This window comes from Dipodomys ordii, unplaced genomic scaffold, assembly GCF_000151885.1.
Source record: "Dipodomys ordii isolate 6190 unplaced genomic scaffold, Dord_2.0 Scaffold1, whole genome shotgun sequence".
Taxonomy (NCBI): Eukaryota; Metazoa; Chordata; class Mammalia; order Rodentia; family Heteromyidae; genus Dipodomys; species Dipodomys ordii.
The window spans coordinates 21148958-21175426 of NW_012267217.1; the positions used below are offsets into that span (position 1 = coordinate 21148958).

Sequence of the window (26469 nt, forward strand, 5' to 3'; positions counted from 1 at the left end):
ATAGCTATTGTGAAGCTGAGTTTAGTGTCCAATAATCCAATAACACACACACACACACACACACACACACACACAGGAGTGAGCAATGGTAATCAGAACAGTTCTTCTATCACTGCTTATTCCATTTTTGGAACTTCCAAATATGCCCTTGTATTGACATGCCATGATTGATTCAGTACATTTAAGTCTTTACATAAAGTAATCAAGTGAAGTTTTAGTCAAAACCACATGCAATTAATAATAATGGGACTAGTTTGATTATAGGGGGTTTCACTCTTCCACAGCCAATGCTAAAAAAAAGTTCCAGTATTAGTTTAAGCAGGAACAGTTTAATTGAAGAGAACTATTTTACATATTATTCCTCACTTTGGTGTGTGTGTGTTGGTATGGTGTTTAAAAATGAAAAACTGAAAGAGATATGAGAAGCAAGTTTTTATGTGTTTAGTAACTTTGCTTTTTTGGGGGGGAGTCTGAACTCTGGGTCGGGCGCTGTCCCTCAGCTCTTCAGCTCAAGACTAGCGCTCTACCACTTGAGCCACAGTGCCACTTCCGGCTTTTTTCTTTTTGCTTATGTGGTAATGAGGAATCGAATCCAGGGCCTCAGGCATGCAAGGCAAGTGCTCTACCACTGAGCCATCTTCCCAGCCGCCCCCTGCTTTTTTTTTAAACCAAATATCCATTATCTCCAGTAGACATTTTACATAACCTAGCCAGTCTGCAGTACAGTGAGAGTACAGCATTGTGAGAATAAGTACTAAAAAGATGGCAAAGAAAAAGAAAAGTCTTCTCCAGTAACCCTCTCCAGCTCCCTCCAAAAGCATGCTTTTGAAGTTGCAAAGATACCTATAATGGCCATTAGGGAGGTAGAAAAGTGGCTGTAAATTTCCTGGCAGAAAGGAGGTGGTGTGTGTTTTGCCACCATATGCTATGCCAGACCATCTGCTGGGAAATGGTGTGCTCACATTGCCCACAGACAGCCCCACACCAGCCCCAAATTAGAGCTGAGAGATGCTTAGTCAAAAACTAACTCTTGACAAAAATGGTCATCAGCCAAACCCTGATTTATTCCACACAAACATATAAAGTTAGATTCCAGGTATATTTAATTAAAAGAGATGCATCTGGGGATAAGCATAATTTTGTGTTCTATGATTGAATGACAGTGCACTCACCCACAGGATACATTTCTGTAGGTGGATGGAAGGAGTGGATCTGCACAGTGGTTTCAAAGCCAGTTTAGGAGGCTTTGATTCATAAAAGGCAGGAAGGCTTGGGCAGACCAACTGAGGGCAGAAACTGGACCAGACACCAAAACAGGCCTGTCACCTGAGAAGCTTGTTTCCTGGAGACAGATGTGTGCAAAAGAGTCACTGACCATTCAAAATTAGGTAAGCTGCTGTCGACTTTGATACATGCATTGAGAAGTAACTGGGATACATTTTCCTTGAGAAAAATGGTCTTGTATATAAAAAAAAAAAGCTTAAGAAAGTCATCCTAATGACTGAAATTGACCCTACTGAATTCACACAAGGCGATTAAAACTTTTCCTACACCAGAAAACAGCCCCTTATAACTCATGATGCAATGTGACATGCATACTAAACCTTTGACTTATTTCTTACAGCAGACATATTCCACTTCCTTTTAGGTCAGTGTGCTGCAATCCTAAGAATCATTACCTCTCACATATGAATTTAAACAGAGAAAACATGGATCTGGTAAATTACAACTCATAAAAATGTTCCAGAGTTAAGCCAGCAGAGTAAAAGGGACATGAGTCACTAAAGTCCTATAATTCTAGGCAAGGCACATATATTTTAGGTTCCTCCTTGAGCTTACGATTTTCAGGGAAAAAAAATCAGTGAAATGATATAAATAGAATATAATTCTGAGAGAAATGTTAGCTCTTGGAGGTATGACTCGACTACACAGTTGATTGCCATTTTCCAGATGGAGACTAGGTGTGGCTTGGTAGATATTTCCTAGTGGTCCACATAACATCTATTCCCTTTGTTCCTTTGTAATAGAAGCTAGGTGAATCATGGTTGGATGGAATTAGGTGCAGCATTCCCATTCCCCTTTGTGACTGGTCTAGAGGAAACCATTTAACCTGAAATGTAGAGAAAATCTGTGTCAGGAGGCTTTTCTGGGATGCTTTTCCTCTTATTGGAAAGAAAGATTCTCACTATTCTGAATGCACAATCCTTACCACCACCTCCCCCCCCCCCCACAGAGTCCTGCAGAACAGTTGAGTAGTGACATGATACATAGAGCTTTAGCATCTGCCTAGTGACCACATGGCAACAAGAAGGTGGCAGAGTGGAAGAGTCTATGCTTTTAATGGCATTGCTGAGCTGCTGAACCAGTCTTGCAGTTACTTAGCTCTGATCTTCGACACGAGTGAATGTCTAGGGTGACATTGATGACATAACAATGCTATGGTCACTGTTAGGATTTAGGTTACTTGGAGCCAAGTACATGTAAAGTAATTGCCTTATTTCTTAAGGAGCAGGGAAGAAGAAAGTATATTTTTGAGATTGTCCCACTTTTAAATATGAACATATACTTTGTGTTCTGACATTAAAAGTCTCCACAATAACAGCAGCACAGTAATCCTATCTATTATTATTTTCTTGATTGTATGCTATTTTCTTGATTGTTTAGCAGAGAACAGGATCTATCCATTCATTTCTGTGCTTGTTTGTACTACGTCTACTGCTTACTAGAATACAGAGATGCATAAATGTTTGCTTCTAGCAAGATACTACAAAAGGGAGAAAAGTCACAGAACAGTGTGACAAGGATGTAATAAGGAAATGACCACATCTGTCTAAATATATTCTTGTCTGAGGTTATCCTTACCCACAGGTCAGAGAGATCTTTCATAGATATTGGTACAATAATGGTCCCATTAACCTGTCCTCTGGAATTATCATCTGGTTTCGCTAAATAAAAAACTGACCACCCTAGTTCTCATAAATAGCCTGTACCTTTTACAAAGATAATGCATGATGAAAATGTCTGTTGCACATTCTATCTCTGGCAAAGCCATCAAGTGTGAGGTTTATCTTCCATTTTTGCTTGGCTTGGTGGAAATATTTGCTTTTCAGTGCTCAATGATCTTCGGCCCCCTTCAATTCTCCCCAGCCCTAAAAAGCAGACTCTGGCTTTTGATCACTACTATTAATTGCATTGTAGCTGATACATACCTCACACTAAGTAGCTAACCTTAGAGGGCATTCATAGTTTAAGTACTTTTAATACCATGGAGAATGAAATCTGTACTTCTTTGTTAGTAGGACATGGGACAGGATGGGGTGGGAGCCTGTGAGGTCTATTTTCTGCCTCGAAAACAAACATCTAATAGGATGACTGGGAAACTGCAGGTGAGAAACAGAGGCTGGTTCTTGGTCTGTTGTGTAGAAGCCTTGTCTTCTGGTGGAAGTGTTCTATTGCTTTCTCATGGGCTTCTTCAGGTCATCCAGCAGCCCATTCCTCTTCCTGATTCTGGGGGATGGACCCCTTTGTCCACTTCCCACAGTCAATTCAACTTGGTGGAAGCTTGAATACTCCTAGAGGCTTTTGCACATTGTCATTTCTAGCATAAGTGGTACATTTGGTAAATATTTTAAACTACTAGAAATTTTATTAGCTGGGCATCTGTGATTTACACCTATAATCCTAGCTACTCAGGATGCTGAGATCTGAGAATCATGGTATGAAGCCATCTTGGGGAGGAAAGTCTATGAGATTCTTCTCTCTGATAAACTACTTAACAAAGGCAGAAGTAGAACTTCTGAGCAAAAGAAGCTCAGGCATAGCACCTAGATCCTGAGTTCTAACACACACACACACACACATACACACACACACACACACACACACATTATATATATATATAATATTATATATATATATATATATAAAACTATAACTACAAACACTTCCTTTCCTCTGTGTGGAGGTTCTGGAATTCATTCCTACTTTCATCTTAGATTATTTCTCTTTCTGAGTTTAGAGTCTCTGACAAAGGACAGTCTCACTGGGTGACCCTCCTCACTAGGAACTGTTCTGTCAACAAAATCACAAAATTTTACAGCACTCACAAGGACAAGCTAACAATGTATTCATATTGTCCCTTATCTTTTATTGTATGACAGGAGGAGTTGACACAGTGGCTTAGGTGTAAGCTAGGTGTATTTGATCTTTCACATATCAAATGAATGGGTAAGAGGTTGTTCAGAATACTGACTCTAGTCTTCTCTGTACACGCTTATCCAAAATGTTATCATCTCGGTGCCTGATGGGATTCTTTCCGGCTCTGTTTGTCAGCCTATAATCAGCATACAGCAGGACCACTGGTCAACAGAGAGCTATCTTCTACCAGGATCAGAAAACATGCATGCTGGGCGGCTCTCAGTTGTTCTTAAATTCAGACCCCATGTCCTCCTCAGCTTCATTCTGATCCAAGACCTCAGCTCACTCAGTTTCTGACCAGATCTTCAATGGGCCCTGGAGAGGCTCTAGGCCTCCAAACAGCTGTTTGAATGACTGCCCAAAATAATATTAGAGGGCTGAAAAATCCATCCAAAATAACTCCCTTTCCTTGGAGCACCTTGTTCATTCTTGTTCTTCTTTGTAAATTCAAAGAGGAACAACAGATGAAGATTTTTTTTTTAGAAAATATAGAAATATGAAAGGTAGAAGGAAGGGATCAAGAGGCTGTCTCGTGGGTTAGGATGCTATACTTAAGAGTGTTAAGAGACACCAAATGTTATCATTGTATAGAGGTCAGTGTCAAAAACTAATATTAAAACCCCACAGGGCAACAGTTCACTGGCACTAAAACTCCCCTCTCCCAGCTCCTTACACAAGCACATTCAGTATTCTAACCATTCACACAAAAACAACTGGTAATTAAATTCCAAGCACCAGGGGTGGTACAAATGGTCAAGTCTTTATATATTCTACCCTTTCTATTTTTGCCTTGTATTTTTAGGAGCTTTCAAAAGGTTAACATTCAACACTGGAGTAAATTAAAGCCCAGTCATCAAACCCCCATGGACAGGGCTCGCCACCAAGGCAACCTCAAGTATGCTAAAAGAGTGTGCAAAAGATGTGGGTCTAGGATGTCCAGGTTGCCCTGACAACAGACACTTAATGTCATGAATTTTTATTATTAATAAAGCTAAATGATCTCTCATGGCATTTTCTGGCGAGACTGACTTCAGTTTGAGGATTTGAGTTTTGTGCTTTACCCAAAATAGAAGCTGATTTGGCAGTTTTTAAAGCTATTCTACTTTTCATGTTAGCAGAGTTTTCTCTTTTTTGCTTATGTGGTGCTGAGGAATCGAACCCAGAGTCTCAGGCATGCAAGGCAAGCGCTCTACCACTGAGCCAACTTCCCAGCCCTAGTAGAGTTCTCTCTAAGGTGTTACTTGTACTTAGGAAAAGGAAGGGAGGGTAGAAAAGCCATTGCTACCACCACTCTAGGTAGAAGCAAAAGGGGGGTTAATATGACCCAAATTCTGGCAGTTCCATAATTATGTCCAAAAAACACTCAGCATTGGGAATTCTTTTCTGAAAATAATCATTCTAAGTGAATTGGTGCTAGAATCTTATTTCAGCAGAGGCTCCTGGGACAGGTATTTCTGGCATCAATTTTGCCAGTGGTTTTCCATTTTGTTTCTGCTATAGCCACATTCTGCCACTAGCCATCACTGTTTCTAGCTATGCTTCACACAGTTGTTGGTTTGCCATCTCAGGCTACAAAGATGTTTATGATGTCACTGCCTACTAAGGTTTACTTTGGGTTTCCCCAACTACTTTTTCAATGTATCTGGAGTCTCCGTAAAGCCAGTGTTGTAATATCCAGAGATAATAAACTCCCCAGTCTTTCCACAGGCCCAGCCCTGCTGTGTACCTGCTTTTTGACAGTGGCTGTGGGTCAACACTACCTATCAGAATATCAAATAATGGTGCATGGAAAGGCAATGGAGGAATAGGCAATCTTCACTGAGCACATGTGGTTCAGGAGGGCATGCTACACTGCCTCGGCAGTGGAGAGCATTCATGGCTTCGTGTTCAGATGTTCATAATGGGGAGGAGCCTGCCAGGCAGCTACATTGGTTCACATGGCTCCAATCAGCACTTGGAATGTGAGCAAAAGTCACACAATAAGAAGAATGAGCACTTTTATTACCATGTATTTATGCACATGTATTTACTGGGTACATTCACATTTCTACCTTTTTTTTTTAAAAAAGAAAGTATCTCAATAATAAGATAGTGTGTCAGGGAGTTGGTGCTGGGGTGGGTGGAGGGTGGGACTAAGCGGACATGGTGGCAGTGACTGTAGGCAGGTCTTTGTCATGCTCTGTCTGCCATGGAAAGAAGAACAGTGTCCTGGGACAGCACAGCTCAGCTCAGTGGTCTGGTGAGAGTATAAGTGCTGTGGTCTCTTTGCCACCAAATATCCAGAAACCTGGTAACAGGAGGGAAGCTGGGACATTTGGGCTAGGAGAAAATAATTGTATTAGACCTCACTCTGAGAAATGTTCTTGCAGTTTTAGGTTGTGAAAGGCCCATGCTGTGAGAATGTCAAACTTAGAAATTGAAATACCAGTAAGGAAAGTTTTCTTTCTTTCTTTCTCTTTCTCTCTCTTTTTTTTCTCTTTTTTTGGTTAGTCATGGGGCTTGAACTCTGGGCCTGGGCTCTGTCCCTCAGCTCTTCAGCTCAAGGCTAGGGCTCTACCACTTGAGCCACAGTGCCACTTCTGATTTTCTGAGTGGTTTATTGGAAATAAGAGTGTTACGGATTTTCCTGCCCAGGTTGGCTCTGAACCTTGATCCTCAGATTTCAGCCTCCTGAGTAGCTAGGATTACAGGTGTGAGCCACCAACACCTAGCTGAGGAAAGCTTTTTAATGAAATTTAGGACATACTTATTTGTGACATGTATCTTTGATACTGAGATATACAGGATTTAGAAAGAAACAATGGTTGAAATGACTGTAATTAATGAAGGACATATAATCAAACAGAGGTGATGTGGTTGTTGTCCTAGTTGCCTTACTACTGTGAATCTATTAGTTTCCAACTCACACCCTAAAAATGCCACCTCCTCCTTCATAGATCAATATGTACAGATTTCAAAGCAGCTCAGTGCCAGGTAAGCCCCCTGAATTCAGCAATGTGGAGGCTCTGTGTGACTTTATCAAGGGCAGTCAGTACAGGTAGATAATGAGTCTAAGTAGGAGTCATGGAGGCCAGACCTGTGGGTTTCAGAAAAGAGCATCAGCATGTTCAAATGCTGATAGGAAGGACCCAGAGGGAGAGAGCAAGAAGACACTGAGGTAGAGGAGTCAATTGATGTGCCTACATAGGTGGGAGGAAGGACAGGCCTTTGAGGGGAGGGAAGGCCCAGACAACTGCTGGGGGTGGGGGCTCAGAGCTAGGGAAGCTGAAGGAGTTTCTATAATAGCTAGAGTCACTATTTTCTCTGTGAAACACAAGAGTAGAAAATTGTCTGAAAATCTGAGAAAGCAGTTTGAATTTGGAAGAACATAAAGCTTACAGAAGTCGCTGGGTGCCAGTGGCTCACACCTGTAATCCTACCTACACAGGAGGCTGAGATCTGAGGATCATGGTTCAAAGCTAGCCTGGGAAGTCTCTGGGAAATTTATCTCCAATAAACCACTAAAAACCTGGAAGTGGAGTTGTGCTCAAGTGGTAGAGTGCTGACTTTGAGCAAAAAAACTCAGGGACAGTGAGTGCTCAGGTCCTATGCTCAAGCCCCAGGACTAGCACACACACACACAGACATACACAGACACAGACACACAGACACACACACAGACACAGACACACAGACACACACACGACTACAGAGATACTAAGTTTAAGACTCCTTATCAGGAGAGAAGCAAATTCTAGGTGAGCCCAGGCCAAGTCAGTGAGGCCCTATCTCAGAAACAAAATAAAGGGAATTGGATATGGTTGTACATAACTTTAATATAAGCTATTCAAGAGTAGATTGGGTGGATGAAGGTTTGAAGCCAGCCTAAACAAAAAGTTGGCAAGACCCCATTTCAACCACTAAGTTGGGTGTGATGGTACACCTGTAGATAAACTTACTAGGATCTGAGCATAGGAAGGCGGATCACCACTGAAGTTTACCATTGGACAAAACCACAAAATCCTATCCAGAAAACAATTAAAGCAAAAGGTGATAAAACACCTGTTAGCAGGCTGGAAGCCCTGAGTCCAAACTCCAGCAAGTACTGCCAAAATAAACTAATAAACAAAAGGACTGGGAAAGTGACTTGATTGTAGATACTTTCAATTCCCAATACTACAAAAAAGTTTCAAAAGAACTTTTAAATGTCCAATCACAGTCCTTTAAATGCGATTGGGTGGAACACAGAATGTTGGAGACAAGGTGGCCCTGGCAGAGATTTCAGGCTATATTCTGAGCAAACTGCAGAACTGCAAGTACTGGCCCATGGAGGGCCACCATGCCGGAAGATACCTTGTAGAGGCTGAACCTGATTTCCTCTTACAAAACTTGCGCCTCTCCCCCCCTCCCCCGCCCCCACCAACCATCCCAGGTCACAACGCTCATCACTCTAGGTGTGACATCCACCAATGCCCTAGGCACTGTGAAGGTAAAGGGCCAGTCTGAGGCAGAGTTGCATGGTGAAGTTTTGACTCAATGCAACCTTTCAACTGGCTCTTTAAATCAAAGCGGAAATGTCTGCTTTACACGAAGGGGCCTGACAGACGCTGAGGAAGCTGCTATGTCAAGAAGTGGGTATTGCTGCAAGAACAAAGCGTCTCCAGAAACAGCAAAGAATAACAAATGGGTGGTCCATGATTGGAAGCGCTGGCTCTCTGTGGACCACACGTCTATGGTTTTACAATTTCAAGACAGCCCTGGGTATCCAAGCAAAGAAAATTCTAGGAAATGAAGCAGCCCTTCCCCCCTCCTATTCTTAGATACAACACATAGATAATTATCTAAAGTATTTCTCAATACGAACCAAATGGAAAAGTGACCTTTGAGTGTATTCACGTCAGTGTTTTTAGCAGGAGCAAGATGATGGCCAGGCTTGAAGAAGGTTCACAGGAGCCAACTTTTGCTCTCCCTCACGTTACATGCACCATAAATAAAGAGAATGAGTCTAACAGGCAGCCAGCCCTGAGTGGCTCATGGTCACCCCCCCTCCCTTCTCCTGCTGGTAGACTTACACCAAAACGCAATGAATTTCTTTAAGGATACTCCCTCTGCTCAATAAACCTGAACGCTTGAAACCCAAAAGACTCAGAAGGAAAATAAATCATTCTGGCAAGAAAAAGCAATCACTCAGAATGTTGGTAGATGAACTGAAACACACAGGCTATCAATTTCAGTGATTTAAAAATCCTATGCTTGCTAGCTAAAAATCTCTATTTCTACTTTTTGTTCATTTAGGAAATATACCCAGGGGGGAAGCAGGATAGAAGGGGTAGTGGGGGTAAAGACTAACAGAGTATGCAATATGCATGTCTAAACATATCACAGTGAAACCTATTATTTTGTGCAGTTAGTAATAGCTAATGAAATATACTAGAAGAGCTATATTTAGTAATCTGGCTACTTAATGCTTCAGCCCCTGCCCAACCTCTGCTGGTTTGTACCCAATACAGGAGATATAATAAATTTAAGTCTGAAGTCTTTCACAGATTTATCTGTTGTTTGACAGGAAAAAAAAAGAAATCCAGCAAGCATTTCACTAGATGTCAAACCAGTTGATGAAAATGTAGCAGGTTTTTTTTTGTTTAACTTAGATGCTTTTTCTTTAAAAAAAAACAACAAACAACAACAACAACAAACAAAACAAATCTCTCCAGATTGGACCTAGGGTCTTGCATATGCTAGACAAGCACTCTACCACTTGAGCTTTGTCCCCAGACCTAGGTTTTTTTGTGATGTTTTTTTTTGGGTGTGGGGGGAGAGTAATATTTCCATTTGTTAAAGCAAAACATTCAAACAATTATATTATTCTATTTTAAGAAGAAAATATAAAATAATTAACGAGGACAAGATTGAAATAGGAAGGAAGTAGACTGGGGAATCTGTCTAAGCAGCTATTTTACCTAGTGCTGCCCTCTGAAAACTGTCAGCTTACAACAGACTACTTGAAGAACAGCATCCTCTCTCTTCTAAGCCTGGATTTGCTCCTTACCAAAGGCACACTCTTCAGTCTTCAAGCACCTGCTTGAATGAAGACAAAGAAGGAAGAAGACTGGCATTGGAGTTGTGTTGCTATTCTTGGGCAAGATACCATGAGAGGACTAGGGACATCTCCTGGGGGAGGAATATGCTAAAAAAGAAAAGTGAACACCTGGAGAACTGCAGTTCCTGTAGGAAAAGGTCATCTTAAAAAGTAATGAGCTGGGTGCTAGTGGCTGACTCCTATAATCCTAGCTACTCAGGAGGGTAAGATCTGAGGACCATGGTTCAAAGCCAGCCCAGGCAGGAAAGAAACCATGAAAACAGAAATAGCAATTCTCTGAAGAAGAATTATGTTCCAGAGCATCTAGATATTCAGTCTCAGAAGATTATATCATCCTTGATGTCTTTAGAAATGTGATGTTGGGGCATCTGCTCAAGGGTACACATGGCATGTCTGCCTCTGTGTACCAGCTCACGTTTCGAGAGTTACTACAATGTCTGCTGTGAGAGCTGAGCACTGCTGTTCTGCTTATGACTCTCAAGAGCTGCTCTGCTCACTCTTGATCGAGAGGTAACAATTTCATCAATCTTGGAGGATTCTGACCATGGGATGGAGAATCTGTGCAGTGTTCTAGAATGTATCATAGGTTTATACTATAAAGAAGACATCACAGTGCATATGTTTTACATAATTGTATATTCTAGGTTTCTACTTCCAAAACACAAAGGGATTCTATAAAAGTACCTTCTAAAATAAAGTAAAATACTGGATAATCAGCTGATCATATGTCCTGCTGTACCTGGAAGAGTCCCAGTTAGTGCCTGCTGACTGAGATGGGATTTCTTTTTGCGCAAGCTCATCTTGAACTGTGATTGTCCTGACCTTCACTGCTCAAATAGTTGGGATTACAAGGTAAGTCACCTTGCCCAGCCCTTTCCTGCTTCTAAACATAGGTAAAACCTTCCATCTTTCTCCTATAATTTCATACAGTCAGATGTCATTAAAATTTAAAGGCAGCTGGCTCACATTGGTAATCCTAGCTACTCAGGAGGCTGAGATCTGAGAATCACAGTTTCAAGTTAGTTTGGGCAGAAAAGTCTGAAATTCCTATCTGGAATTACCCATTAAAAAAAAGCCAGAATGGAGCTGTGGCTCAAGTGGTAGAGTGCTCGCCTTGAGCTGAAGAGCTGAGTAACAGCGCCCAGGCCCAGAGTTCAAGCCCCACGACCAACCAAAAAAAAAAGGCAGAATGGAGCTGTGGCTCAAGCTGTGGAATACCAGTCTTGAGTGAAAAAGCTAAGGGATAGTGTTCAAGCCCTGAGTTCAAGCCCCAGTACTGATATGCATACACAATAGTGAAGGCAAGAATTTTAGCACAGTAGCTTACTACCTGGTTTTTTTTTTAATGTATATTATTGCATGCTTTCTCTAGGGAAATGAGATGGTTTGCATTGCTCAAAGCATTTCTTGAGGACTATCAAATATATATTTTATTCAGTTTTAAAAGATACATACATGTATTACCACTATTTAAAAATATTCTTTAACCAGTTTGCTTGGATCCAAATCCTGACTCTTAAGTATCTGATCTATAAGACAAGAATGACGATGACACCTACTTCATAGAAGGTAAAACAGGTTAGTATACATAGTCATTTAGAATAACGCTTGACCATAGTAGGATGTATTTGGTAGTTATTATTTTAATATTATCTTATTTTCTGGGAGTAAAATGGGTACTGCTTAGTACAGAACATTCATTTTTCCAGTAGAGATGTGACAGGTGTGTATCATGTTAATATTTACACTGGTGGAAAAGTAACTCAGAATTTTGGTCAAGGATATTTTGTGTCATTAATGTTGGATGAGAATTCTAATTCTTATAATGATACTCATGATCTGTTGTCCATTCATGACTTCACTCAGGAAGTTCAATGTTGCCGCAGCAAACACTATAAATACCTAAGTGATGTTTCCTAGCTGAGGCATGCTATGTCCAGATTGTGGCTGGCCCGGCTGTTTTGGCTCTGGAACGAAGACTCGGTGACTTAAGAACCTGAAATATGTTTGTTCTCAGCTGCAAAAGATGTGGCATGAAGAGAAGTCAGAGTATTTCCAGTCACATGACCAATCTAAGCCAGCCTTGAGAGAAACATATAACTCAAGAAAATGAGATCATTACCTTGCCCTGGTAATTGTAACCCCTCTGTATGGTATTTTCACAAGTAAAAAAAAAAAGAAAATGAAAACAAACACAATGATGTGTCAAGGCAGTTCTATGTCAACAAGCTCCAAGTAAGGACCTGAACTTCAAATTATTCCACTTGTTCACTTGTCAACTTAAAAAGTTTTTAAAGTCAGATACCATCAGAGATGAATTTTCCATTTAGTTATTTTTCCCCCTACATGCATCTAAAAGAAAGACATTTCCTAGAATACACTATAGTTTCTTCCAGAAATTCCTTGATTTTCATGTGCAGAGTTGAATAAGGAAGACTAATCTGGCTGCTGAGGAGCATTCATGCATTCATTAATTCATAAGTACTGCTGATGAGTGACTAGCATGTGCTTGTGCCATGCACTGGAAAGATAAGGGGAACAAACGAGCCATGATCACTCATAGTGCTTACAGCCATGGTTTAAATATGTCTGTCCTCCTGGTGCTTATAGTTCAGGAACTTGGCATATATTATTTTTAATACTCATAACTTTCTGTATTGATCATTGTTATTTCTGCTTTTCAGGGCAGAAGGTAAAGCTTGGAGAAATAAAGAAATTTATTCATTGTCCCATAGCTATGAACTGACAGAACTAGGATTCAAATCTCATTTCCAATCCACTCCAAAATCTAGGTTTAGTAGAATTTTTTTTTCTTTTTGGTCCATTGTTGGTCTTGAATTCAGGACCTGGGCACTGTCCCTGAACTCTTTTGCTCAAAGCTAGCACTCTACCACTTTGAGCGACAGCTCCATTTCCAGTTTTTGAGTGGTTATTGGAGATAAGAGTCTCACAGGGACTTTTCTGCCTGAGCTGGCTTTGAACCATAATCCTCAGATCTCAACCTCATGAGTAGCTAGAATTACAGGAGCAAACCACTGGTAATGGCTGATTTTTTTAAAACTACATTACACTGGCTGTTAACAATGAATGTGTTTTTGAAAGTCCAAGAATTCAATGTTTTATAAAGCATATCATGATTTAAGAAGGCAAAGAAACATATCTGACAGCAAATACATATATATATATTCCATATGGAATATGGATATATATGTATATATGTGCATATACATATATATTCTATAAATATGACATATAGTCTTTAAATCTAACATAAAAATCTAACATATATAGAAAGCATTTCTATCAATAAGCAAACTATTTTAAAGGGCTAGTGCATCTTCTAGAAGCTTAGTGAAATGTAGCATTTACATATGGCCTGAACTAGCTTTTTACTAGATTATCTTGAGCAGAATCTGCAGACTCATGCCAGCTTTGATAATGTGAATTACTGGCCACAGGACAGATTCTCTTTCTTTTGTAAAATGGGACCATTATCATTTATCACTTGGAAAGTGACCAAAGGGGAAAGGAGAAGCTATATAGAACAATAACACTAATGAACAGAGAAAGGTCTCTCACCTTCCTCCTAGCTTTTCTAACAATGGTAGTGAAGCAAATCCGTGTTTATCAGTTACAGAGCCAAAAATCATTCCAATGGAAATTGCCTAGAACAAGAAGATCACTGACTTTGATGCTCTCCCTAAGATAAAACTTGAAAGGTAAGTAAAGATAGATGCTTTCAGTATACATTTTTTTCTTTGATAACTCAGACTTAGGATGACTAAAGAAGGGTTTGATGAATGATTCCTAAGCCACAAGTAATTTTCCACTTATAAATTAGGTAAGAATAAGCACAGAAACATACCAGTATATCTACTGACAATAAGGGCTTCTTAAACACCTAAGAATATGTTCATTTAAAAGACTGTTGTTGGAAAGAAACAAAAAAAAACCCTGTTATTAGAAATTGTCATGTGGAATGTATATGCATTTATTTCATATATTCATTTAACAAATATTTACTGATCTAGTAAGTTAAGGGCATAGAGTGATAAGCAAAATAGCAATTTAATAATAAATATTACTAAAGGATTTCAGAGTCAACCAAATAAAGTCTAAGCTCAGTATGAAACTAGTCCTATATTCTATGGAGTAGGAGAAAATATTAAGCTAGGCATGTCTTGGAAAAATCTACATAATTAGCAGGGAACAATTTTCCCAACATAAAAATGCTTTTGAATTTGTCTTTAGCCTTCCATTACAGTGCTTATTTCCTGAGCCTGATTACTGTTAATTGTGATGATTTTAAAAAAATTTCTTTTTTTAGCCATGGGAAAAAATCCTATATAAATAATTTTTGGATAATTGAGATTATTTATTTGATTCAGGTTTTAAAAATACTTCTGATTTTTTTTCTGCCAACAACCAAGCCTTCTTTCCTTAGAGAGAAGAGAACAATCTTTATTTCTGAAATAGCCCTTCCCTTGACATTACTTGGGAGGTGGGCATTATTTTCCCAGAAAAGTAAACAAGGGACTAAAAACAAGGTGACTCAAAGGATGAGGAAGTATGTTTTTCTAGAGAACAAAAGATTCTTTCACAGTATGTCAAAGACTGAACTTTCCTGAATGTAAACACTGTTCAAATCACAAAAGGAATTTCATCTATGTCTATAAAAGGTCTCAAACAATAGTTCTTGCTTGAAGCTACATTTGGTGGGCAGTAAAATAATCTTTTCTTCAAATACTTTGCCTGCAGATCTACAAAAAATGTTGAGCCTTGCAGGAGACATAAGATTATTAATTACTTTCATGATAGCAATAGTAACAGATCAGAGTGCTGCTAAAGACAAGTAATTATAAACTATAAGTAGCAACATTTATGCTTAGAGTCACCAGGAATAAAAAAGTACTTTAAAAGGCAGGTAAGGTTAAAATATTACTAAATGCTTGTTATTTAGTGTAAGGAGTTATAAGCCTACAGAGTTCTTAAGATCACAGAATAGGGATAAATGATAACATTTAAAAAATGTTAAGAAAAGAATGATATCAGTTTGCCAGGTTATTTTCTCCCTTTAATATTTTACTCTTTATAAATCTCTGTTATAATGAATTTAAAATTTAACAGCTTTATGTTAACAATTCAAATATATTGTTACCATAGAAATGCCAAAGGATTCTCCTCACCCATCTGCAGATTCTGCAGATATTTTATTGTCATTGTTGTCAGCCAGAACCCTTCAGTAGCCACTGCTGTAGGATTGGATGCACATTTCTAGGAAACAACATATAAAGAGCTTGAGAAGGGAGTCAGAGAATGTTCTAGTTGTATTCTGGTTTTCTCTTTGATATCCCCAGGTCCTTGTGGGATGAGATGGGAGAGGGCAAAGACAAGAGGATGATAGGGCTTCCATGCCTCGGCTCAGCAATCATCTGTGTGACGTTTGCTTTTGTGCTGGGCTGGCTTTTCTCAGATGACAAAGGACACTGTAAACAACAGAAGTGGTTTACCTAGTCATATCCTTGAGAATGGAGCCTGTAGCTTCCTCAAGCTCCTGGGATGGAGGAAAGGCCAAAGGCACTTCTCAATGATTTATTCCACATTAAAAAAAAAAAAAAGCCTACCATTTACAATGGCATTTTCTGGAGGCCACCATGGGCCACCCTAGGCCTACTGCAGCTCCTATGGAAAAGGCCTGAGAACTCAGGTTTCTGGCACAGACTAAAGTAGGGCAGAAGAGTCATGGGGTTCCCACTCTAAGAACTCCCCAGATCTTGCTTCCCCAGTTGCCCTTAGTTAAAGAAAGGATTCTACCAAAAGCAGACCTGTCTTTTCACATCCTAGTTCTAGTTCTGCCATGAAGTGAATATTTCATCTCAAGTGAGTCATTTAAGTTTTCTGGGACTTAGTTTACTATTTAATCTCTAAGTTTCCTAAAGTTGGTGACAATACTGAATATTTAATATTTTCCATATGCCAAAATATATTCTATGCATGGATCATCACACTTATCTTCACAGCTACTCTTTCAAGTCTTATCACTCTCATTATTTGAGAAACAAGTTTGCAGAACTCCAGGAAATTGCTCATGCTCACTTTGTGAAAGGTGGAGCCAGGATTCAAAGGCTGCTCTAATTCCAGAATTTGCCCTTTTATGAATTATGCTATACTGCCTCTGTTTCATGATTTTCACAATAATAAACAGGCATGAATCACTTTAAGAAATGAGTCACTGGGTTGGACTGGAGGAGTAGAGTAAGTACAATTTACAGTTTTGCTCATAGTTGAGGAGGAAGTATGGCTCAGATTTTGGCTGCCACATGTCCCTTCTGAGCATCTGAAAGGAAGAACTTGCCAATCTGACTGAGCAAAGACCAAGACATACATGGCAGAGTCCCTGTGTCTTAGCGTCCCTGTATAAAGAGCCCCTTGGCACCTGTATGTTCCATTGTCCCACTTGGGTGACATGGACTGACTGATATATCACTTACTTGCATTAGAAGAACCCTGCCAGGCTTTCTCCCCTTTTCTACCGTTTCTGTGCTAGCACCGGAAAGGGGTGGTCAGGCTGGGTTTTCTGATATGGCTTAGAGTCTAAGGGGAGGATGCAAGAAGCCCTGCTTTGCCCCTCTTGGCCCCAGTTTTTCTTTCTCTTTTTCTACTACTACTACTACTACTACTACTACTACTACTACTACTCCTCTTACACTGAGAATAACTGAGGACTGGTTCATATACTAATAAATTCATACTAATGAAGTAATACTGGTCTCATGGTCAATCTTCTTGAGATTAAAATTCCCTTCATTTGGTATCCTGGGGTGAAAAGGTGTATGTGATAGGCAAGGTTACTTAGTCTATTGTTACCTGACATTCTCTAAACTTCAGCTTGACAATGTCAAATTAGGAGACCAATAACTTAAAACTTTCCATGACAGAAAAGGCCACTTGGCTTCACTTCAGAATTCCAAACAATTGTTAACAGTTCCTCACATACTTATCTAAAATATAGATGAGGAAGAAACACTTCTCAACCAACTCTGTTGGGTCAGTATTACTCTGATACTCAAACTGTAAAAAGAAATTATACACAGCACTACAGACCAATGTATGTTTTGAGTATAGATGTAGAAATCTTCCACAAAGTAATATCAAATTTGACCCAGAACCACATACATACACACACACTCACAAACACGCACACACACATAAGCATACATATAAAATCAAACTTGACTCGGCACCGTACTATATAATACAATATATATCATATATATGACATGATTATGTATTATGACTAAATGGGATTTACCCAAGAATACAAGGTCGAGTTTACAGATGAAAGTCAGTTAATGTAAAAATCACATGGTCACCTATATGTTATATAAAAAGAAAAAGATCTGGCAAAAATCAATATTCTTTCACAATAAAAATGTCAACCAACTTAAGGATGAAAAAGGATTTCATCAATGCCCTAAAATACACTCATAAACCCTCCACAGCTAGCTTAATGGTAAAAGACTAAATGTTTTCTTCTTGTTGTTGAACAAGATAAGGATGTTTTTGTCACACCCATTGTGCTGGAGAGTCTAGTCAGGATACTCAGGAAAGAAAGTGAAATAAAAGGTAATCAGATTGGAAAGGAAGAAGTAATGAGATTGATTTGCAGATTAAATAGTTATGTACAAATAGAACACCCTAAGAGATCCACTAAAAACTGTTAGAACAAGTTCTGGAATGGCACAGAAGATAAAATTGATAATAAAATGAACTGTATTTCAATACACTAGCAATAATAAAAATGAAATTATGTCTCTGAAAGGTAATAATCATGCTGAGTGAACTAAGCCAGGCCCAGAAAGACAGAGGGTGCATCTGTTCTCTTCTATGTGGATCTTAGATTAAAATATAACCTTCCTTGCAAACACACAGGGGAATATGCATATACATGATCAAGTTGACTAAAGTGTAGTGTATGCAGGAATGAAACAGCATGCTGATAACCCTTTGAACAATTGACTGACAGTTTAGCAGAATGAAGCTAAAAAATAGTTTGAACAAGAGAAGGGCCTAGTGAGAAGAAGGCGCTAAGTATGACATTTGTTATTCTAGGTCCCTAGCCTCTTCCTGTGAATTTTAGAATCAGCTTATTGCTTTCTATAAAGGAGCCAACTGGGATATTGATGGGATTAGTTAATATTACTACCTAAACAATATTAAGTCTTCTGATTTATGAGCATATGTGACATTTTATTTACATATTTCTATTCTTTCAAGAATGCTTTACAGTTTTAGAAATACAGATTTTTCAAGAGTTTATTCTTTTGATACTGTTGAAGTAGAGGTGTTTTTTAAATTTCATTAAAAATTTTAATCATCAATTCATTATACAAGAGGATTACAATTTAATGTTTCCATTTATGTGTCCAGTGCATCTTGATCAGAGTTCCCTCCATCATTTTCCCTATCTTTTTTACCCTTTTATCCCAGAAACATATCTCATTTCCCTCTTCCTTTTTCACATACAAATACTGAGTATTTTTACTTGTATTTGTCCCCCATTCCCTTTTCCATTCAGCCACCTACACTTTGTGGCTCTGGTGCACCTGGGGGCGTGCTCTAATTTTAGATGTACACAAAGGAACATCTGGAATACCCAATGAAATCTGTGTTCATTTTTCTCCTTTTACTTTCCTCATTTCTTTTTCTCTTATATAAGCAAATTCTATTTTTTACATTATCTTAGGGTAAGTATATAACTAGATAGAAAGCAGGATTAGATTGCTCATTTGGGGGGCTTTTGTATTCTAAACCAGAGTTTGTAAACACTTGTAAAGGGCTAGCTAAGTAAATATTTTAGGTTTTGTGGGTTCTGTGGTATTTGGTACAACTTACTCCATTATTTCCATTGTTAGTACAAAAGTAGCCACAGATAATACTATGTGAATGGTGCTTTGTTTCAATAAAACTTTATTGTAAACACCAAAATCTAAGTTTCATATAATTTTATTGTGTCAGTTGGTGCAGCTCTTCTTTTGATTTTTTTCTCCAATGGTTAGATTTTTTCTTTTCAAAAACAGATTGCTTAATTTGTCAGTCTTCTGTTTTCAGAGGAATTCCCTAAGAGAGTTTGCAGGGCAAGAAAGCAAATTTAGCAATTTGGAAAAGCTTAGAAGAGAATAGGACTTTATTTCCTGAGTGCCCATCTTGGTAAGAGGAAGAGTGTTTGATAGGTACTAGAGTACTCTGCCTCTCTCCTACCTGAAAAATTCTAACTTGATGGCAAAATTCAAACAAATAGAATTTCAATTTAAAATCTAGATTTTGGTCTTGTCTTAAAAAGTAGAGGATAACGTCAGATTGGGTTCTCATTTTCACAAGGCTAAAGCTAAGTAATCTGCTTTCCTAAATGGAGTGTGTCCCATTCAGTCTAAGCTCTGCCAGGCAAGGAATTAGGTATATCCTTTTCTAAAACTACAACCTCTATTAAAACTAGTCTTCTGATTCTAGGGAAATAAAAACATGGGCTTCTGCATTAGATACTTCGACTGAAATCTCATCTTTGTATTTTGTTAGTGGAGGGCCCTGGGCAAATTACTTAACTGCAAACTGAGCATGGGAGCAATAATACATACTCATGAAGTAGGATTGTAAGATCAGGAGATAAGATGTCAGGAGCAGATAACACATAGTAAATAGCCAGTTAAAAAAACAAACAAACCAAAAAGAAAAGAAACCAGTAGGATAGAGAAGATCTTTGATATGTATTAAGAAATTTTAGACTTTGTATTCATTATTGTCTTCTATGGAAGGGTTTTCCTGCTCAGTTTATAATCTACCTGAGTTTATAGAAAAAGAAATGGAAGATCAGTGAGATGAAGTTAACACTCAAAATGATATATCGCTTGTAGTATTAGGAGAAGGATCTGGATTCCTTAAGTTTGGCCTGAGGAAAGTTCTCTGGGTGATACCATCTTACCAATAGTTCTGAATCCTTTTGATTACCCAAAGACCTTGTAATAGAATACTGAACCAAGACATCTGGATCAAAAACATAGCTTATTGACTGTGTTTTCTAATTGCAATTTCTAAATATAGGAAAATAGTAAGAATTTCTTGGTAGTTGAAGTCGTAAATTTATCTGAAATATTTCTGTTCTAAGCTCATGGACACCCCCCTGTGGTCAGTAGGAATAATAATTCCAGAAATCTGAAGAAACTTAGTTAATGCTTAAATATAACAAGATAAATATCAAACAAAATGATAAAAATATATTTTAATAACAAATAATATGATTATATTATTGAAGGAAGTAGACAATGGCTTCAGTATTGTCTATCTCTGAGCAAATCTTTAATGAGATGGCTAGGTTACAATAGGTATTTTTTTCTTAGGCCTTGTTCATAATACAAATATTTCTTACAATGAAGAAAAATATTCAACAAATGTGGTGACTTAGGCCTTTGTAGGTTTTCCTCCAATGTACTTGATTATGAGTGATAGAGCATTCTGGAACTCAATGTCACCTATATTGTAGTGTTAGAGTCCTCCTGGAGGTTAGCTTAGAGTCTCCTACTAAATGCACACTTGATACACACATAACCACTGGACACAGGTGGCTCACACCTGTAATCCAAGCTACTTAGGAGGCTGATATCTGAGGATCATGGTTGAAAGCCAGCCTAGGTGGGAAAGCCTATGAGACTCTCATCTTCAATAAACTAGCAGAAAAGCCAGAAGTAAAGCTGTGGCTCAAGTGGTAGAGCATTGGTCTTGAGCAAAGAGAAGGACACACACACACACACACACACACACGGGGAAGTATCAGGAAGAAGCTGATACACACACACACACACACACACACACACACACACATACACACACACACGGGGAAGTATCAGGAAGAAGCTGATCCAGATGTGCAAGGGCTCTGGAGAGCCATCCAAGTGGTTGAGTTAATTCAGTGAGTTGGTTAGAATACTTCTTTTGTGTAAAAGATTGACCTAGGTAAATAGGAATAATGTGTACATTGATCATGAGGGCAGCAATAACCTGCTAAATGAGATGGAAATTCATGAGTTCATACTAATAAAAACAAAGGAATGTCAACCAGTATTCACAGAAGGTATAGTGGGATCAGAGCCATCACCAAGGATAATGAAACCAATGGGTAAATATTTGATGAAGTAAGATGTTTACATAGGCTGGAAATATACATCCACAAAACACATGCATTAACTGTAAAAGGTAAAGATAGTAACTTCACCGTGGACAAATATAGTGAAGAGAATACTGTAGTGAAATATTCCAAGTTAACCGCACTAGTACTGGAACAAATCGTCCTTGAGCTACTTAGTGAGACACGTTGAAAAGAACCAACTATTTCAGTGTGATGTTCTTGCCAAAAATGCACAAATTGTCCCTAAAATAAGAAAATAGATGCATCCAAGTTGAAGGTGTCCTACAAAATAATAACTGACTTGTAATCTTCAAAAAACACTGAGGCCACGTAAGGAACTGTTCAGATTGAGAGCCATGAAAGACATTCTACATGTGATGCATCTTTAACTGAACTATGTAAGAAGAAAGCTATTCCAGAGAAAAAGCATAGATACAGAAGGAAAGAGAAGAGGTCTCATGATGTATCATTTTCCCCCTAATTTTTAAAATTGTTAATGTAAAGGTGATGTACAGTTACATGTCAGGTAAAGTATACATTTCTTTTTGGATAGTGTCACCCCTTCCTTGGGTCTCTCTCATGACAATCTTGAGTCTTTTGGTTCTGGACCAGTTAAATTCCCCTTTGAAGCTTAAATTAGTGTTAGCCTAATTTTTGTTACTTTCAGTGCTCCTGACAAACATCATTTTACATACTTTTACTTTTCTTTCAGAGATAAGATCTCTGTACGGAGTCCAAGTTGAGCTTACAATCTTCCTGTCTTAGCCTCTCAAGTTCTGGGATCATATTGGTGCCCCATCACACCTTGTCTTAGATACTTCTGATTTCATAATAAACCTGCAATCACATGAATAATGGATCTTCTCTTCAAAGTCGTTAAGGGAAAGACCTGTTTTTATCAGTAGCCTAAACCTCACATACCAGATGTATTCTCTGAAGTAACAAATGCCATGTGACCTGTCTGCTGTATCATGAATGAGAAGTAGAACTAGCACAAAGGTGTTGTCCATGGGAAACTGGGGCAGAGAAAACAGGACACAGGAACAGGCAAATTGCTAAAATATTTCTAAAAAGTAAAAACAGGCTGTGTACTAGTGGCTCATGCCTATAATTCTAACTACTCAGGAGGCTGAGACCTAAGGATTGCAGTTTGCCAGTCTTGCCAAGTGAAGTCCGAGACTCCTATCTCTAACAAACTACTAAAAACATTGAAATTGGCACTGTGGCTCAAGTAGTAAAGTACTGAGCAAAAAAAGAAACTCAGTTCAAGCCCAGGCCAGGTACACACACAGACAGACAGACAGACAGACACACACACACACACACACACACACACACACACACACACACACACACACACACACACACACACAAAATATAGCCAAACAAAATTTATTGAGTTAAATAAGGAGGTTTCTTTACATTGGGAATTCTCAAAACCCGCTAGTTGTAACTCACTAGTTGTAATTTTATCTCTATGAGGTGTCTAGGTTACATAGTGCTTCTTAGCACCTTGACTGTGGATTCCTTAAGAAAATAGGTTCTGAGAACATACTTTTAGAAACATCTGACCATATGTGTTTCTAAAAATGCAGTTTTATTTTTAAGGTTTTTTTTTTTGTCCTGAGCATTTTAATGGATCTCTCTCTTCTTGGCATCTAACGTTTTTTACGATTTCAGTGAAATCTCTGGTAGGATCATTCTAACTCTCACTAGCTGAAGCTCTAGTTCCTTAAAAACTTCAAACACCAGCTCAACCATCACCAGAATGTCAAACTCAGTGTATGCAAAATTCCTGAAATTGGACTAGGGTGTGGCTCAAGTGGCAGCACACTTCCCCAGCAAGCATCAGGCCCTGAGTTCAGTCTCTACTACCAACCAAATGCCTGAACCCCATCCTCATTCCAGCTTTCCTGACTTCTTTGATGTTCTGCCATTTTGGCAGAAACCCAAACAGCAGACACCAGTAACATCTATCTCCCAGGTCCTGCACTCAGCCAGTTTCCATGGTGGTTTACGCCTGGTTGTTACCCAGGCCTGTCCCCTGCTGCACTAAGGGTTCTTTCCCAGACTGTCTATCTCCATCCTTGCCACTGTGGCCTCAGAATTGCTCTTTAGCAACTACCAGTCACAACAGTATCTCCAGACTTCAATGGGCTTTCCCGCAGTCTGGTTTCTCCTATGAACTGGACTCCTTGTTACGCTGCTTCCCTAAGGAGACTATCTGCTTAAGTAAGGTTTGTTTTCTGACAGGCTAAAGAATATGCTGAAGACAGAGTAAGGGTGGTCTGGAAAGTGAGCTTCCTTTCAACTGCTTTTTAAAAATATCCTGTGTCAGCAAGACTACAGACATGAACTCTTATCTGTCTTTACATATTCCTATTCCATGTGTTTCTGAAGTCTCCACACAAGTCCTTCTAGCCACCTGTGCTCTGAGGTACACTTCTGGTAGATTTGCCCTCTGGACTTTGGGGCTTAGTATACATAATATTTACTCTCTGCTCATATGGTGTCTGGACTCAGGTTATCCTGGGATTTGTGGGTCCAAGTCTATGGCATAGTGTTTCTTCTCAAGAAAATACAGCATGTTTAATCTGTGTGCGTGTGTGTGTGTGTGTGTTTGTGTGTGTGTGTGTGGTATATGTGTGTCTACACCAGTATTGGACCTTCAGCTCTCGGCCTTGTGCTCTTGCTTGACATGTTTAGTCAAGGCTGGCTCTCTACCACTTGAACCATACATCCATTTCTGGCCTTCCTTCCTTCCTTCCTTCCTTCCTTCCTTTCCTTTCTTTCCTTCTCTCTTTCTTTCTTCTCCTCCCTCCCTCTTCCTTGTTCTCCCCTTCCCCCACCTCTCCCTCCCTTTCTTTCTTTCTTTCTTTTTTTTTTTTTTTTTTTGGTGCTGGTCCTAAGGCTTGACCTCAGGATCTGGCACTGTCCCTGAGCTGTTTTTGCTCAAGGCTAATACTCTATTACCTACCATTTGAGCCACAACCCAGCTTCTGTGTGTGTGTGTGTGTGTGTGTGTGTGTGTGTGTGTGTGTGTTTATTAGAGATAAGAGTCTTACAGACTTTCCTGCCCAGGCTGGCTTTGATTTGTAATCTTCAAATCTCAGCCTCCTGAGTATCTAGGATTACAAGCATGGGCCACCAGCACCTAGCTCACTTTTTGCTGGTTAATTGGAGATAAGGGTTTCATGGACTTTTCTGCCCATGCTGGCTTTGAACTGTGATCCTTAGGTATCAGCCTCCTGAATAGCTAGGATTATAGTGCCAGGCTAGCATGCTTACTCTCTTATATTTATGCTTGCAATCATCCTTGCTTTTTCCTTTTTTGTTTTTTTTTGCATTGCCTATAATGTCTTTCCCTTTCTAACTATTCAAATACATTTAAAGAGTCTACTCCATCCAACTCTATCTCCTTCACTCATACATTTTATCTGCATAGACATCTCTCCTCTGAACTACTACAGCATAGAATCCTAGTTTCCTAATTTAACATGAACTATATACATTGTTCAGTAATACTACTGTGTCAAAATCAGCAGTCTCTTCTCCCTAGTTATATAAAACATAAGATTTCCTATCTCAGTCTCTCCCACAGTGTCTAACCTGCTGGGGTAAGTGCTCCCCCCGAACTAGCTGGCTCAAGGATTTTCAAAGGACTCACATATCCATTGTTTGTTCAGCACCTCTGAATTCAATAGATGACACCCTGCCAATGCCACAGCTTGCATCACCACCATCTCCCTAGGAAATTGTAGTTTGTTGACCTTCCTGAAGCCAGGCTTCAATTATAAACCCTGTTGTTGTATGGCTAAAAATAAGCTGGAAATATTGGGGTGAAGGGGAATCCACAGAATTCCTTAGGAATTGAGATTCCTAAATGAAAGAGCCATGAGAGTGCAGTTATGAAGACATGACAGGAAAACTTCTTATCCATCAAAAAGGTGTTAATTAGAACAAATTGGGAATTATATTTGGATCTATAGGCATCAATTGTTGCTTGGGGCTGTGGAAGGCTATGCCATTAACAAAGAATTTTCACTGACATGGAACTTGCAAGTTTTTATTTTACTCATAGGCAATTACTGAAAAATCAATTATTTAAAAAATATTACATTTAAAGTCCCATTTCGTATGAAAACATGGCTGAAATAAGATTGATACTTGCCTAGTAAAAGTGAAACTGTGGGAGCAGAGTGATTTGGAAAAGAAAAGTAATTTCTACAATAGTGAGATGCCAGCTTCCTCTGAAACAGAGCAGCATCTAGTTTTTTGGCTTTGTGTGCTAGCCAGGTAGCTGCTCTGCCCTAAGTCAAGAGCTTCCCACTTCTACTGTAGAAATAGTGCAAGTTCTCCCTTGTAGCCAATGTTTTTAGAAAGTTTTTGATGGAAGCATAAAACACTGGTGGCTCAGATTTTAGACTATGGATCATGTAGTAGACAGGTGGGCTGTGCTTCTTGGGAAAGTGAGCAGTGATCATATGAAGCAAGTGCCATTCCCTATCTTGTTTTTTTTTGTTTGTTTTTTTGTTCTGCCAGGAAATTTTGCTGAAGTTCAAAGAAAACCAGTTCTGGAAAACATTTTGACCCCTGTCAGACCTTGTGTCTTGCTATGGTTTGAATGTCTGTCCTCAAAAATTCATGTCCAAGTTTAGTTGCCATTGTAACAGTATTGATAAGTAGGACATTTGAGAGAGGTAATTAGACACTGAGAGCTTCACCTTCATGTGTGGGATTAATGCTGCTATAAAAGGGTGAATTCTGCCCCTTGTCCTATTGCCATTCTGCCTCTAGCCACATATACTTCATTTGGACTCGATATGAATTTTCATAGAACAGATAAATTGCCCTATTTCTACTCTCTTAACAACCTTCCTCTATGTTTTCCATACCTTTTTATTTATTTATTTTTTGGGTTCAGTCGTGGGGCCTGAACTCTGGGCCTGGGCACTGTCCCTCAGCTCTTCAGCTCAAGGCTAGCGCTCTACCACTTGAGCCACAGTGCCACTTC

The 26469-nt window shown here is 39.1% G+C and overlaps 1 protein-coding gene across 1 annotated transcript in view; it reads right to left on the reverse strand.

Annotated features, from left to right (window-relative positions):
- Window positions 1–26469, reverse strand: part of Vwa8 (von Willebrand factor A domain containing 8) — a 264776-nt gene that overhangs the window by 46441 nt on the left and 191866 nt on the right. The gene's annotated exons all lie outside the window — the stretch shown is intronic.